Raw genomic sequence first — 13,771 nt, forward strand, 5'->3', positions numbered from 1 at the left:
CAGTTCGAATGTCACCAGCTGCTCTGTGGGAGAAAGATGGGCAATCTCCTTCCATGCAATTAACTGCCTCTGAAAACCTGCTAGAGGGTCAGCTATAGATTGGTTTTGACTCCATGGTAAACAACAACAATAATAATCATAAGGGAGAAACTTTATAAATCTCATATATATGTTTATTTATATTTTAGTATGAGGAAACAGTCCATAAGTTTTATTATGATGAAATAATCCACATTTACAGAATCTATTTTTGTGTCACAAAGTACTCCAATTTAGAAAAAGACTTTGTTATTGTCCTCACAGTTTATGTTATTGATTAGTTCAGATAAATCACTTTATTAGCATAGCTTTCTAATATTGTTACTCATTTTTGTTATTAATGTAGCATGTGAAAAGTATCTCAATTTACTAGTAGAAAATAGTACCTTGAACACATTTCCAATATATTTATGAAAATGAATGCATCTTAAATACTAATATATTCAGCTAAACACTAATATATTCAGCTGATCATTTTTTTGGCGAAGGGAAAATTTTCAAAAAGTAAAGATTATATAATTTTTTTAAGAATAAATCAGAGCTATTGATGATTTTTTTAACCCAGGAGCATTAGTGGGATTTATAGATTGTCCACTGACTACTGAAAGCATATATGTGTGTATGTGTGTGTACACACACCCACACACACACCAATAACATCAATATAGTCCTCTAAAATTTGGGAATATAATTAACTCAGGTTAATTCATAGATGAATTAAGCGAATGTTCAAGGTCATTTTTACTGTACTTTAAATTCCCTGAGGAAATTATTTGAGAAACTGGACTCTGTGAAGACAAACATGGCACCAGGATTGGAGAAAGACTCCTCCATAATTATTGTTATGTGCATTACACAATCTTGCTTGCTGAAAATGAGGAGGACTTTAAACACTTACTGCAGAAGTTTAAACAGTGCAGCCTTCCATGATAGACATCCATCAGTGATAGATAACCATCATGATAGACAGAGAAAGGTTTGAGACTGTCAATGACTTCATCTTACTTGGATCCACAATCCACTTGGTAACAGCCATCAGGAGGTCAAGAGCCATATTGATCTGGGAAAGTCTATATTAGGAAGCTCTTCACATTACTGAGAAGTAACGATGCCAGTTTGAAGACTAAAATGTGCATGATCCAAGATATGGTCTTTTCAGGCACTTTCTATGTATCTGAGAGCTGAACAATGATTAAGGATAACAGAAGAAGAATTGATGCCTTTGAACTGTGGTGTTGGCAAAGTGTGTTGCAGAACCCACGGTCTGCTAAAAGAACAAACAAATGTGTCTTGGAAAAGGTGCAGCCAGAGGGTCTTTTGTAGGCAAAGCTGATGAGGCTTCATTTCATACTTTGTGTATGTTGCTAGGAGAGGAATTTCATTCTTGAGGTGTAGGAGTGGCAAAAAAGAGGAAGACGCTTTATGAGGTGGGTTGACACAGTTATTGCAGCAACGGACTTAAGTGTGTCAGAGATTGTGAGATTGGCAATGGATATGACAATGTTCAGATCTTTATTTTCATAGGGTCTTTATGAGTTGTATTCAACTTGACAGTACCTAGCAACAAACAACAGCATTATTTGCCATTAAGATTATATTCTATTTGTTATGCAGATTTGAAATGTTATCCAAGTCCTATTAATTACCCCCTATTTATAGTGAAGTACAAAAGTCCTTCTATTACTTCAGTTCTTGCTATTGGAGTGGAGAAGACATAGGGAGTTCTGCTGGCCTAGTATGTGAGGAGTTGTGCTGTTGATCCAAATCAGGTGGTTCAAATCTACCAGTTGCCTGGTAAGAAAAAGATGGGCATTCTCCTTTCATGTGATCTATAACCTCTGAAAACCCACTGGATGATCAGCTATGGATTTATTCTAACTTGATTGTGATGAACAATACAACCAAAGTGTACGGAGAGTTCAAATCTACCAAAGCTTCTGGGGAAAAGATAAGACATTCTGTTGATGAAATATTTATATCCCCAGGCCCTTATGAAGCAGCTCTACAGTGTCTTAGATTGTATGACTTAGAACTGATAGATGCCTATAGGTTAATGATTATTGCTGCTAACTTATAACAGGACCCATTCAGTTGCTTGCCAAATTTTCTTCCTGATCCAAGTCTTTTCTCCCTCAAGGTTGTATTTTCTACACGTCATATACATTTTAAAAGTGGAAGTATTTTGCATAACCAAATGGCTAATCCTTTGTTAATAATCATCTCCTTTGAGAACTTTCATCATTTTTATGCTACACTTTATTTTACCTTATCACAGTTTATATAATTTATCATCATATTTCCTTAAACTGAGTTCTCTAAAGAGGCAAAACCAATTAAAAGAAAGAAAGAAAAAGAGACATAGGGAGAAAGAAAGTAATAGAGATACATCTCAAAGGGAGGCTCTCACTTTGTTGTTGTTTAAATGTAATAGTGGGTTGAAATAGACTCATAGCTGACCCTCCACAGGGCTTTTAGACCAGTAATTATATGGGAGAAGATTGCCCATGTTTCTCCCATGAAGCAGCTAGTAGATTAGAAACACTTGCCTTTGGATTTATGGCACATTTCTTTACCACAAAAGTAAGCCTGGCTAGTCTCAAGTTTGCAGGCCACGTGTCAGGGTAGAGTATTTCATCTACACACATAGCAACACAGTCTGATGAATCCAAGATGGGGAGATCTTATGGCAGACACTTTCTTACAAGGCTAATGAATCCAGCTTTAGCAGACAAAATAGCAAGTCACTGGTTTGAATACAAAGAATCCAAAATCAGATGAGTATAAGCCATCAAAGATCCAGAAGAAGCAAAACCCAAGGGACTTTCACCATATATATACCTGATGTGAGTCATAGTCCCTATAAAACTTCCTTTCAACTAGTTGGCTATTTGTAGCAGAATCCATCAATAAATTGATTATAACATGTCTCACCAAAATATTGTTATATTAGACACTATCAAAGGAATAATTATATCCAATCTCACTAAGGATTGTGAGGTTAACAAAGGGTAAGGCAATGTTTTGCTATGTTGTTCATAGGGCCTCTATAATTTGCAATGTTGATAACAACAATCTTATCTCATCAAGGGATGACTGTATCAGAATTGCCAAACCAAATTTGAAGCACAACCTAATCAACACACAGTGTGTTAGTCTTAACACCAAGTTTAGTGGGTATGTTAAAGGTTAAAGTAGCTATTTACTTATCTCTAGTTTATATTTTTTAGATGGCATCAAGTCAACTATGACTGAGGGTCATTCTATGAATAACAGCTCTTAACCTTGTCCTATCTGGCACCATCCTCAAGAATTCTGTTATCCTCAAGCTCATTATGATAATCACTCTGCCAGGTCATTTTATTGAAGGCTTGCCTATCTTTCACCAACCCTGTCTATTGCAAAATCTCTCTCTCTCTCTCTCTCTCTCTCTCTTTCTCTCTCTCTCTCTCTCTCTCTCTCTCCTAGTTCTTCTCCAAAATATGTCCAAAGTAAGTGAGATTAAGTTTCACTACCTTTTCATTTAGGGAGCACTGTGGTTGCTCTTTCTTCAAGACAGATTTGTATATTCTTTAGTCAGTAGATGAGATATTCAACAACCTTCACCATCACCAGTATAAACTATTCATTCCTAGATATTTAATACTCTTCTCCAAAACCCTATCAAATATTGGCCTTGTTCATAGTTTTGTTAATTTGGATTTGATTTCTTATACCAATTAACTCCCTCATTTGAAGAATGGAAATTTTTATCATGATATTCAAATGATCCAAATTATCAAATTTTGGTATAATATTAAAATTAAAATGATAAAATTTTTATTATGATACTCAAGTGAGTGAAATTTCTTTAACTGGATAGTGAGAATGGTTAATGAAATTTTTTTCAGTTATATGACCATTATAATAAACTGGACTCTAGCATATCAGAAATTTTGAGGATAACCTTGAATAGGACAAGTTTCAAATCTGGAGTTCATAAGATTACTCTGGGTCACAGTTGACTCAACAGCAGCTAACAACAAAGAAAACTGGCTTTAGTATTATATTGTGAGGATGCATAGTTGTATTTGGATATTCATTTATAATTAACAATATAATTTAATGATTTACTCTGCCAAGTAATAGTAAAATAGCATTACCCTGTGATTTCAAAGAATCTCTGTGGGACAAGTAAGAAAGCCTGGATGAAATATTAAGCAGTGATGCTCCAATTCACACAACATAATTTGAAGGAGGAGCCTAAAGGGAAAAGTGAATCTTAATAGGCAAATTCTTATTGTGCCAGTACATCAATGTTTTCTGTTGATCTATGGCTTGTTCCTTGTGCAGAGTTCCCTGCCAGGCACCACAAATACAAAATCAAGTTCTAGTTTCCATCTTATATTTATACTTATTTTTACTTACTACATTATTTTTTATTTCACAATTAATGCAATTGGGACAATTAACCTCAGAATTATACTAATTATTTTTAACTAAATAAAATTTTTGTTGTTCTCATTATGTGCTGTTGAGTTGTTTATAACTCACAGTGATGCTATGTATAACAGTTGTGAATCCTGCTCTACCAAACTCACTGTTTCTGACACACCTACTCCCAGTACCCTGGGAATTGAGTCAATTTATCTCATCCAGGGTCTTCTTCTCTTGCACTTTCCATCCATCCTTCCAAGCATGATGTCTTTCTCCAACAACTGAGTCCTCCTTGCAAATTGCCCTAAGTATGTCAGATGTAGCTTCAATATCATTGCCTTCAAGGAGCAGGCTAATTTCACCCTCTCTAGAATGAACTTTTTTCCCCCCTAGCAATCCATGGTATACTCAGTACTCTTCTCTAGCACCACAACTCAAAAGCCTAAATTATTCTTCCATCATCCTTAGCCATTGTCCAGCTCTCTGATGCACAGCAAGTAATCGTTCAAATCATAGCCTGGATCAGGTGCACCTTAGTCTCTAGACTGATATCGTTGCTCTTCAGTATTTTGGAGATGCCATTGACAGTAGATTTTTCCTAATGCAATTTGTCTTTTTATTTTCTGGCTGCTGGTATAAGGAGTGTTGATTATAGAGCCAAGCAATATGAAGCTAATAACATTCTCCATCTCTTCACTGTCTATAATGATGTTGCTAATTGGCCCAGTGGTAGGAATCTTTGTTTTCTTGATGTTGAGCTTCAATATACATGGAAGGCTACAGTCTTTGATTTCTGCAACAAATGCTTCAGGTCTCCTAAATTTTGTCAAACAAGGTTTCTGAATTAACACAGGTTGTTGATGGAACTTCCTCCAATCCTATTCTGATGCTATATTCCTCCTTATAGATTGCCTCCTGTTCCAAATACAGGTTTTGTATGAGCACAATTTAAGTGTTCCACAACTTGCATTCTTCTCAGAGTCAGCCACAATTTATTATGATCCACACAGTCAAATGCCTTCTCATACTCAATGAAACACAGATAGACATTCTTCTAAGACTCTCGTCTTTCAGCTAACATTGACTATAATATCTCTAGTGTCACTACCTCTACTAAAACCAACCTGCACATCTGTCAGCCTCTGATGATGTGTTAATCCAGTTATTTATGGATAATTTTCAGCAGGATCATATTTCATGTGATATTGATGATGTTGTTTGAAAAATTCCACACTCTCTCAGGTCACCTTTTCATGGAATGGGAACCAGTATGTATTCAAATTTATGTACCAACAACCAGAGCCAAAGAAGAGGAAATAGATGACTTCTACCAATTGTTTTAATCAGAAATCAATCAAATATTCAACCAAAAATAGTTTGAGAAACTCAGTATCAGCTGTGAAAACTAGGAAAGGTGCTGATTGCGAATCAGACCATCAACTACTTGTATACAAGTTCAAACTAAAACTAAATAAACTAAAATCCACAAGAATCAAAGCTTGACCTTGAGTCTACCCTTGCTGAATTTAAAGACCATTTCAGGTACAGGTTTGAGGCCTTTGGTATTAATGAGTAAAGACCAGATGAGCTGTGGGAGAATATCAAGAATATCATCCATGAAGAATGTAAAATGGCATTAAGAAGATGGAGGAAGAAGAAAAGGGCAAAATGGATGTCAAAAGAGATTGAATATTGCATTATAGGGCTGAGAAGCCGAAGAAAAGGGAAGATATCTAGATGTGGAGGAGCTGAACAGATTTCAAAGGGTAGCATGGGAAGACAAAGCAAAGTAGCACGCCTTTGAAAACACTATATACAATAGAACACACTTACACTAGCAGATAGGGCAACTGAAACTGAGCCCTCAAGTATGGAAACACGAAGGAGGAGGAACAGATGTGAGTAGACACTAGTGACTGGAACATGGAATTTGAGAATCATGAATGTAGGAAAATTAGATGTTGTTAAGAAAGAAATGGAACACGTTATAATCAAATGTGCAAAAATCTGGAGTTGGAAAATCAAAAAGAATGAACTTGCTCAGAATTTATTTAGCTGATGGACCTGAAGAACAAATTCAATACTTGAGTTGCAATATTTTATAATGCTGTGGGCAGGATGATGAATGACCCAGGAAGCATGAAAAGAAGATGGAGAGAGTACACAGAGTCACTCTATCCAATGGAATTGGCTGACACAGAAGAATTTGATGAAACAATGTATGATCAAGAGTCTGTGGTGATGAATGAAGAAGTTCAAGCTGCTTTTAGGAATTGGCAAAAAATTAGGCCCCAGGAATTGAAGGCATGCCAATTGACATAGTTCAACAAACAGATGCCGCTCTGGATATGCTCGTCAAAATGTGCCTCGAAATCTGGAGGACAACCATGTGGCTAACTGACTGGAAGAGAAATAAATTTAGATGTTGTTTGTTGTTGTTGTTAAGTGTCATCGAGACATAGGCAACTCAGAGCGACCCTATGAATAAAAGACCTGACCACTTGTATAACTTTCATCATTTCTCCAAGTTCATAGAGTTTGCAGAGACAAGCTATTTTGGAAGTTGATGCCACTTCTGTTCCAAGCTTTTTTTAATTGAGGAGCTCCACCAAACACTGTCCAACCTGGGTAAACATTGTTGCATTTGACACATCAGTGTCACAGTGTTTAGCATCATAGCAACCAGGAGGTACCTCTGTATAGTAGATGGACAGATAAGTACTATACAACTTAGAAGACTGTTTGACCAAAACCAATTAAAACCAGGCATGTTAACTAATAATTTTCATTTCAACTAACTATTCATGTGGGCTCTACCACTACCCTACTATAAATATCTGCTTTACTCTACTGTTCATAGGGTTTTCCAAAGGCCTCTTATTTATTATTATTAATAATAATAATTAATTTTAATGAAAATTTACACAGACTTTGGATTTCCATTCATTCATTCTTGCACTTTTCTCCCTGTCCATCCCTCCCCCAAGTTTTCTCTTCTCTTTGAAAAATAAAATTCTTTCATTGCTATACAATCCCTCCCCCCAAGTAAACTACACTACGCAGGCTTCGTTCTCTAATTTAAGAAGTGAATGGCTGATCCTGCTTCCTATTCTGTCTTAATCTGGGAGTTCTACCAAACCTGTCCACCATGGGTAACTCTTATGACACTTGACACACCAGTGGCACAGCTTTCCGTTTCACAGTAACCCACAAGTTATCTCTGTATAGAAAACTGGCAGACAAGTCCTATACCAATTAGAACAATGTTTTCCTCGCACACAACACACTTCCCATTCCATATGTAACTCTAATAGCAAATCAGTCTTACACCAGGATCCTACTCCTACCAACTTTTAAATATAAAGACAAGCCAAATGAGTCCTGATTGGCTTAAACAAGAAGCTTCCAGCCAACATCTGATTGCTAATGACCACTTCTCAGCCAATTAGCAATTGGGCATTGGCTGATTGGTCAATTGCAACTTGACTAATCAGCTTAATTAAATCAGAACAACCCAATCAACTTGTGCACCTGATTGTAAATGAAATAAATATTCCTTACTTACTGGAATCCAACTATTCCCAACAAGAAGTTCTGGGCAAGAGAGTCTCTGGAAGGACACAACTGATTTTTAAACACAAAGGCCTGTCCACCAAGTTCTGATCAGTTTAAACAAGAGGCTTCCAGCCCACAACTGATTGCTAATTCACTCTAAGTAATCAATCAACATACACTTGATTGTTAATTCAATCAACAAGACCAATTAGTATTTCACTGGGAAAGTGCAGTTATGGACAGTGGTGAGTTTGAAAACTAACGTGCATATGATTCAGTCTGTGATCTTTTTAGTCACTTGCTATGCATCTGAAAGCAGGACAATGAACAGAGATATGAGAAGAATAATTGACACCTTTGAGTTGTGGTGTTAGAGAAGAGCAGTGAACATACCATAGACTGCCAAAAGAACAAATAAATATGTCATGGAGAGGGTACAGCCAGAATGCTTTTTTGAGGCAAATATGATGAGACTTCAGGCATGTTGCTAGGAGGGATTATTCCTTGGACAGGGATATCATGCTTGCAAAAGTAGAGGGTCAGTGAAGGAGAGGAAGACCCTCAGCCAGGTGGATTGGCATGATGACAGCTACAATGGTTTTTACTGTGTCAGAAAGTATAAAGATGGCACATAATAGGATGGGATTCAGATCTGCTGTTTATAAGGTTGCTATCAATTATACTTGATTTGATGGCACTTAACAATAACTATTATAATTTTCAATTTCTACTATATATTTATAGGAAGCACTAGTGGCCTAGTGACAAGAAGCTGCACTGCAATCTCAAAGGCACACAGTTCAAATCCACCAGCAATTCTGTGTGCATTAACTGCCTCTGAAAACTTTCAGGAGGTTCAGCTGTGGTCTGGTTTGGACTCAATGGTACATAGCAACAACAACTATATATTTATAGATATTTCATTCTGAATTCTTTATATTCTTTTAATCCTTTTGTCTGAGTTGTGGTGATCGAGAAGACTATTGAACATACCATGAACCTCAAGAGAACAAACAGATATGTCTTGGAAAGGGTAAAACCAAATTTCTCCTTGAAGGTTAGGATTTTGAAGCTCTGTCTCATATAATTTTGGCACGTGGCCAGGAGGGACTGATCCTTGGAGATGGATATCATGCTCAGAAGGGTGGAGGGGCAGCACAAGAAAGGAAGACCCCGAATGAGATGGGTTGATAAAATAACTGGGGCAATGCAGGTAGATGTGTGGAGTCAGTGAGACTGGCTCTGGGTAGGGCAGGGTTCAGAGTATTGCTATGAATTGGAGACAACTCGGCACATAAGAATAATAATTATAATTTTCATTTTCAACTATATAATTATAGAGATTCTATTCTGAATTCCTTAAATTCTTTAAAATAGCGTGAATGAAAGTTTCACTTTTTAATTCAACATTGTCAATATCTATTTAAAAATAAAACAAAAATTAAAGTAAATGGAGAGTTTAAAAGATGCAAGAAGCATGTTGTTTCTTAATTGTGTTGTTGACTTAACATATATAATCATCCGTTCCAACTCACCCCACATAGAACAATTGACACTGGTTGCATCTTATTAAGGAAAAGAAATCCACCTCCACTGTTTACTTCAGAACTAACCCCATAGTTTGCAAAGTGGAAATCACATGTGTACTATTTTTTAGAGTTTATTAGTCTCAGGATGGAATCCTATGAGAAGTAAATCGATAAAACCAGACTTTTTCATTTAACTTGAGGTCATTCATAGGTTACTTCCAATCTTGCCTGAAAGAGTAAATTAAGAATAATTTATTTCATAGTCAGATACTCAATTTATATTTTTTTCTAACATTAAAGTTTGTATGTTTAAACGTCTTAAAAGAATAAAAAAGGAGAGTGGATAATGTGTGGGAATACTGTAACTTGAGGCTATGCTGCTGTGGAAAAGAGAGGGAGAATACTGTAGAAAGTAATCCTCACAAATAACATCAAGCACAGAACTGAAAAATTACTAAACAAAATCCATAAAAACCCCAGATGAAGTTTAATAAAATGAATCCAATAATCTAGTTAAGTTTAAAACTTTCCAAATAACACTTGTTATAGCATTCACTAACATTCATATACTATGATTTTATGAAAATAATTTTAGTGACCACAGTACAACCAGATTACATGCTCAGGATTTATTCTCAGAATGAAGCATATCTTTCATATCTACCTCAGGTAACTGATCATAATGAACTCAGATATTGCTTGAAAGGATAATACAAATTATCAAATATAGGGGAGGAATTGATTGAAGAATTGAAATTAAGATGTGAGTTTCCATGCTATAGAATGTATTAAGGGAGATATGTTGACATATCTGTATATCAGAGAGACTGTATGCGGTTTTACTGCTAAGCCAAAATGAGACCCTCTCTGGCAGGTCAAATCTATCAGTAGCTCTGTGGTAGAAAGATGTACAATCTCTTCTGGTATGATTGACAGCCTCCCAAAACATATTGAAGTGCTGGCTCTGAGTTGGTTACAGCTCAAGGACAATAAGGTAGTTTTGTGTTCATTTTCTGACTCTTGTGCACACTTGTTATCAAAAGGCAAGTGCTACGCAAAGTATTAATGGAATAACTAAAAAAAAAAGTCATGAAAGAGAGCACAGCATAAGAGTCAATGTCTATACCCAACATCCAGAAACAGTAGCAACTATGACTAAATCTGAATATTTATTCAGAATAGATTTATTACCTGTCTTTTTATAGTAGGCACTATACCATTGAGTTTTTATGCTGGAGAAGATAATAAAATAAACCATAGGCTGCTAAGAACAAACAGGTCTGTATTAGAGAAGATAAAGCTGAGTTGTTGCAAGGAATATAAAACTCCCTCTTTGGGCATGTTGCCAGGAGGGACTTGTCCTTGGAAAAAGACAACCTTCTTGAAAGACTAGAGGGTCAGTACAAGAAAGGATGATCTTATAAGAGTCTTGCAAAAATTAAAAAAAGAGAGTGGGCAATGTGTGGGAATACTGTCACATGAGGATATATATCTGTGGAAAAGAGAGATGGAATACTGTAGAAATACTGGATGAGATGAATTGATGCAATGACTAGGCAATGGGGCATGTGTGTCAGAGACAGTGAGATTGGCTCAAGATAGGGCAGACTTCAGAGCTCTTGTTGATAGAGTCACTGAGTCATTGTCCATTTGATGACACATATGATGCCATTGAAAAGCCTACAGAATACAGATTTACTCACAAAAAATTTCCATGGCTTGAAATCTACTTAATGGCAACTGATAGTTGATACTAGAGCAGTACTATTCTTTTTAGATGTCATTAAGTCAATGCTGACCCATAGTGAACAACAGATCTAAACCGTATCCTGCTCCATCATCTCAATCTCCTTCCTGTTCAAACCATTGTTGTAGTCACTATGTCAATCCAACTTCAATGCCTTCAGTGTCTTTTATCTTCCTTTAAAACCACTTGTTCTTAATCATATCCTACTTAATGAAATAGCTCATCATCAAACAATTATAAATATATGAATATATAACTTTTAATATTCTTGTGTATAATTTATATCTTTTTGTTTATGGTTTATGTCTTTAAATAATATATTGATTGTTCATAGTTTGGTTTTAATCCATCTATCTCTTCATTGGTACATTTAAATAATTTATATTCAGTATTATTATAAGAATTAATTTTCTACTAACATTTTTTGTAGTGTTTGTGTGGTTAGTATTTGACTACTAATTTTTTCATAATCTTTGGTGTTGATGATTTTATATTTACTAATTCTTTTTGAGGGAGTTTTGTTGGTATATCCCATAAACAGGGGCATTGCTAACCTAAAGGTTACACTTCTCTAGTGGTTTCAATTTTCCAATGGCTTCATGAAAAAATAAAATAAAAAAAAGACCAAAATCTCCTCCCATTGTGATTTATCACTTCGGAAACATAGGGAAAGTCCACTATAAGTTGGTTACACAGCAATGAGTGAGAATTTTATAAAATTCTTCTTAAATGTTCTTCTTTGTTTTGATAAATAATTTTGGAACTTTTTTCTTTTATGTTACTCTGAAATATATATATCTTCCTAAATTTACTCTGTCTTGATATTACTTCTTCTACATTTGTATGTTCTCTACCTATGCAATGTATAGGTATTTTGTTACCTGAACTATTTTTCCCCATTTTACCATTATTTAAAATTATGGTAAAAAAGTTGAGATAATAAAAAACCCACAGTTTATGAGAATGATCATATGAAACATAATATGAATAGAAGAATTAGTGAAACACAATGTATATAAATGAAACACATTGTGTACTAATCTTGTATGCAAACCATTATAAAATGAAAATAAGTATAAAAAAAAATAATGAGATTCCCAGGGTATTCAGCTGTATTCATTCAAACCTATACAAAGACCAACAACTGGATGTTGTCTAAAAGAACAAGTTAATATTATATGGTTTAACATCAAGAAAGATGTATGTTCTGTCCTTCCTCCTTACTTATTCACTCTGCATTGTGAGAAAATAATTTGAGAATCTGGATTATATGAAGAGTAATGTGGCATCAAGATTGGAGGGAGTCTCATTAACCTTTATTTTGTACATAGTACAATCTTGCTTGCAAAAATTGAAGGAAAAGGAGATTTCAAACACTTAATTAAGAAGTTCAAAGACTACGACTTTAAATATGAGTTGAATAGCAATATCAAGAATCTCTGTTGGACCAACTAACAACATTGTGATAGATGAAGAAAATTTTGAAGTTGTCAATAATTACTTTTCCTTGGATTCACAGTCAATAACCATGTTGCACTGTAGAAATTTTCTATCAGTGACCTCTCCAAAGTTCTAAAGAATTGTCCTAAAGAATTGAATTGTGGTGTTGGAGAGGAGTATTGAATACACCAATGACTACCAAGAGAACAAGCCAATCTATCTTAAAGCAAATATAACCAGAATGCTTTTAAAGGTATGCTGTTGAGTCACTTGCGATTCATAGCAACCCTATGTACAACAGCCCTAAACTCTGCTCTGTCCTGTGCCAATCACACCGTCTCCGATACACCCATCCCGATTACCCCAGTCACTGAATCAATCCACCTCGTAGGGGGCCTTCCCCTTCTGCACTGTCCTTCCACCCTACCAAGCATGATGTACCTCTCCAAGGACCTGTCCCTCCTTGCAACATGTCCAAAGTATGTTAGACGGAGCCTTAGAATCCTTGCCTCCAAGGAGCAGCCTGGTTTGACCCTTTCCAGGATGAATCCAGCTTCACCTTCTCCAGGACAAACCTGTTGGTTCTCCTAGCAGTTCATGGTATATTAAACACTCTTCTCCAGCACCACAGCTCAAAAGCATCCATTCTCCTTCTATCCTCCCTAGTCATTGTCCAACTCTTTGATGCGTAACAAGTGATTGCAAAGACCATGGCCTATATCAGACACATCTATTCATTTCTGAACTAACTTGCCTCTGGAAACTCTGTGAACTTGGAGAAATGAAGAAAGTTATACAAGTGTTCAGGTCTTTCATTCATAGAGTTGGTATGAGTCACCTACGACAACAACATAGAGAGAGCTCAGTTAGCCTAATGGGCAGAAAGTGATGAGATATGGCATTGGGGAACTAAAATGATTGGTTGTGAACATTCATTAATTTGTCAAATGATGAAAGAGTACATGCTATGGATTAGAGGACAGAGAAGAAAGGGACATACCACTCATTTTCAGCAGCAGGTGTTCAACAAGAAAAGAAAGCATGTGAT

This window comes from Elephantulus edwardii, unplaced genomic scaffold, assembly GCF_000299155.1.
Source record: "Elephantulus edwardii isolate Elephantulus edwardi_28Jun2011 unplaced genomic scaffold, EleEdw1.0 scaffold00033, whole genome shotgun sequence".
NCBI classification, from domain to species: Eukaryota; Metazoa; Chordata; class Mammalia; order Macroscelidea; family Macroscelididae; genus Elephantulus; species Elephantulus edwardii.